Here is a 4460-nt window from a genome sequence, read left to right as displayed (position 1 = left end):
TGTTTGCCGAACCACTTTATCTACGTCAACACTTGCAACTGACTACCAAAAAATTTCCGGTTTGAAATTAAGTGCAACAAGTGGGAAAAGTGGCGCCATGCAGGAGTGGCGCTTGATGTATAAATTATAGTTATCTCTCCTGCCTCATATGACAAAAATGTGCACCCGGGCGCGGCCTCTCAATCTATGCGGCCGGTCTGGACGCGGCAGCAGCGCCGTCGTACTTTCCCTGACCAACCGCATTGCGAGTTTACACTCCCAGTGGCTTTGGCATTCAGTTGCGCAGTGCTGACCCAAAGGTTGCTGGTTCGGTCCGGTCCACGGCAGCCGTATTTCAATGGAGGTGATATACAAAAACAACTCCAGGGGCGTCACTCACAGCTCGTGTGTCGCTTCAGAATATTAGACCGCACAAATTATTTGCAGTATTTCGAAGCACTGTAAGCGGTCGCAACATGCGTGAGTCTCCAGTTGCTTACTATGCATTGACTCTACAGTCGCTCACTACAAATGCATTTCTTGGTTAAGGAAATGGTCACTGAACTTTTAGTTTTAGGGAACATTAATCATTGCGCGATGAGAAGGGGAAGAGGAGGAATCAGATTTCTTCCTTTCCCCTTCCCTTCGGAAGTCTCGACACACTTGTGTGCTCCCAGCAAAGCTAGGAATAGTCTTGTTGACTCACAGTGGAAAGTTATCACGAGTGGCCTTTTGTCTTTACTCATTTGCCTCCCATTACACTGCGGAAAGCTGACGATGGCTCTTGCTCTGATGGACATCTGGCACGTGGGCATGGACACTTGTTTTCTACGAAGCAGGTAGTCGCAAGCATACACAGATCTTGCATTAGCATGATTCACCTGTTTTCTGATGCCCGCCAACATTGGAGTTAATGTGCCGAAAAAGCCTCATATTTTTACCTTAAAAAATTCACAGACACCTAATTACATTACAAGTTAGCTATGCGGTAGCTTTGGAAATGGTTGATTTGTTTATCGGAAGTGATGCCGCATTTGGTCTGATCACGTCAGGTGACATTGCTTCCCTCCAGCCAATGGGAATTATTCAATCTGGTGACAGCATTTCCCTCCACCCAATGGGCGAATCTTATAACCGACACTTTTTTTTCGAAACGAGGCTTCTAATGATATTGCATTAATAATGCTACTCACAAGAATTAGTGATGGGCTTCTCTGAAATGCCTGGTATGTAGTCTCATACAGAATACACTGGGCACATGACTGCTTAGGTAAGAAGGTAGGCTATCTATGCATTCTATATCCATGTTAGCTCTGAACAGCTAGACGAAGGTAACAGTGTTGAAGATGTGTGGTGTTGTGTGGTGTGGGGTATGGTATTGGGTATGGTATGGTTTGGTGTAGCATGTGGGCTGTGAGATGTATATAGTGCAAGGCTTCATATTTTGGCTATCTGAGGTTCTTGAATGTGCACTGACATCGCACAGTGCAAGGGCATTTTTTGCATTTCGCCTCCATCGAAATGCAGCCATTGCGGCAGTGATTCGATCCCACGCCCTTGGGCACAGTAGCCAAACACCATATATTATTTATTTATTTCGTATACTTTCCAGGCCTGGAGGCATTACAGAAAGGAGTGGTAAGGTACATAAAATAAAGAGTGCATGTTATGCAGTATTATTTTACAATGCGGCAGAAAATACAGTGGTCTTGAAATTGTTACTGTCAGAAATGGCATTGATGGAGGGAGGAAGGTCGTTCCAGTCAGTTGTGTTCCTTTTACCCCTTTCTCTTCTTTGATGTCAGCCCGAAGGGGAAAGGTAGAAGTTGTTGGATGCCGACATCTTGAGGTTCTAAACTTGCTCAGTCACATTACTCGTGGAACTTCAGGAAGTAAACTGTTTAATCACACATAAAATAGTTAAGACAGAACGGAAGGTACAACAAGGAGAACAACTATGTACATAGTGATTGATCCGCAGAGTGACCAGACGAAATCAACCTCCGGTCCCACCAAAACGTCTTCTTTTAATCCCTAAGTCCCCGCCCTCAGTGGGGACACCAACCAATTAGGTCAAAACACAAGCACGCATCCAATCAAGGACCGGGGAAAGGAAAACACATCCAATAAAACACATGGGAGAGGAAAACACATTGAAAAAGAGACAGAGGAGCGTAAAACACGCCCAATCAAAGATTGGGGAGAGGGGACAGGTCATTGTCACGAATACTAACAATTCCCCTCTCAGATCACTCCATCCTCCCCCGCGGGGCGGCATGTTTACTCGCTTAAAGAGCATGCGAGGGCCGCACAGATTGTCGAAAGCCGTCCCCGAGGGGCCACTTAAGGCGTCACCGCTCCCCAATTCTTCCTGATGTCCCCACGTGCACAGGAAGCGCCTGGCAGTCATATGGAGCTGATAAGCGCTCACAGTGAACATGAGGAACGCGTCTCCAAAATTGCGTTCTAGCCACACACTGAACGACCGCCGCCCGGGTAATGGCCTTGGGCAGCGTCGCCGCGGTAGGGATGAAAGGCGACGCGCGTCTTCGTTGCTGCTTCTCGGAGCGGGGCTGCGAACAATGGGGCCCGGCCAAGCTGGGTCGCCTGCGCACCCCGAACTCCCCTCCGTCGCCGTCCGCTTGACTCATTAGTTCCATGTGGAGTCAAAAGGAAACGGATCACAGCGTACGCACTCTTGTCCACATACAGGCGGCGTTCCGTCCGTGATTACTTGGGGCTCCGGATGTGTCCAAGCCAGCCGCGCACGACACAGTCTTCACTGGTTTTGGGAATAAATCTACCAAACCACCGCGGCGTCTGTACGAAGGCTCTCTTCAAAGAAGTTCGTAAAGGAGTGCCTTACCAACTGCATTTCATGCTGTAGGCTTATCCAGGTGTAGCACGAATTAGCTGGAAATATTTTAAAACCTCTATACAGGCTGGGAAATGAGCCAATAGGAGACAGTCACTTGACAACTGCCTACTCTGGACTAGCCTCTCCGAAAATTGCTTCTCAGCGTAATGCAGTGTCTTGCCTTCGTGCACGATGTTCGCAGCCCGAACAACGGAGCTTGCTGCACACACAAGTGCACCTTCCGCAACACCTCGGTTCTGTATCGGCCCGCCGATAACTGCCGCTACGAGAGCTACTGTTCGTGTACTCACTGAGCGCTTGCCCATTCTGCTCTCTTCCTGCCTCTTAACGTTACACCTATCATTTTCCTTTCCATAGCTCGCTGGGCTGTCAGTTTAAATTTAACACTTTTCATCAGCCTCCGCGTTTCTGCTCCTTAGGAGAGTACCACTGAGACTATAGTGCCTATTCAGGCACTATGGCTAAGACAGTTATGTGCTCTCCTCTTGAGGGATACTAGCTTGCAAACTGATATTCATCACTTGAGAGTGCCTGTCAACTCTACACCCCATTCTTTTTCTCCTAGTTGTTTCATTCACGTGGTCCGCACCGGCGGTCACTGCCTACCCAAAGCAGATGAATTCCGGGTACTATTCAGTTTCATACACCAGGAGCAACGCTGTCAAAAGCAAACTCCGTGACAAACGCGCTCTTGTTTGCGCTGTCTAAATCCGCGATCAAAAAGCAGTTCGTTTCTTGTGGTGAGCGAAAAGTAGTAAATAACCGCCGCGGTTGCTCATTGGTTAGAGCGCTCGGCTACTGATCCCGGGTTCGAACCCGACCGCGGCGCCGCGTTTCGATGGATGCGAAAGGCTAAAGCGCCCGTGTGCTGAGCGATGTCTGTGCACGTTAAAGATACCCAGGTGGTCGAAATTATTCCGTAGCCCTCCACCTCTTTCTTCCCTTAGTCCCTCATTTATCCCTTCCCTTCGACGCGGTTCAGGTGTCCGCCGATATGCGACAGATATTGCGCCATTTCCGTTAAAAAAAAAAACAATTTTCAAAATTTCCCTCCACTACGGCACCTTTTCATTCCTTTCTTCTCTCAGTACCTCATTTATCTCTTCCCTTACGGAATACCCGATTTAGAACTCGAACGCAGCGGCCGCGTTTCGATGAAGGCGAAACGGAAAGGCGCCCGTGGGCTCTGCGATGTCTGTGCACGTTTAACATCCCCAGGTGGTCGAAATTATTCTTGAGCCCTCCACTAAGGCACCTCTTTATTCATTTCTTCTCTCAGTCTGTCCTTTATTCCTTCCCTTATGGCGCGGTTCAGGTTTCCGCCGAGATACGAGACAGATATACTGCGCCATTTTCTTTCCCCAAAAAATTTTCAATTACGGCGTGGTTCAAGCGTCCGCCGATATGTGAGACAGATACTGCGTCATTTCCTATCCCCAAAAGCCAATTTCCCGTGTGCTGTGCGATGTCGGTGCACTTTAAAGATCCCCAGGTGGTCGAAATTATTCCGGAGCCCTCCATTACGGCACCTCTCTCTTCCTTTCTTCTTTCACTCCCTCCTTTACCCTTCCCTTACGGCGCGGTTCAGGTGTCCAACGATATA

This window comes from Amblyomma americanum, chromosome 11, assembly GCF_052857255.1.
Source record: "Amblyomma americanum isolate KBUSLIRL-KWMA chromosome 11, ASM5285725v1, whole genome shotgun sequence".
Lineage (NCBI taxonomy): Eukaryota > Metazoa > Arthropoda > Arachnida > Ixodida > Ixodidae > Amblyomma > Amblyomma americanum.
Note: the sequence above shows the minus strand (reverse complement) of the source record.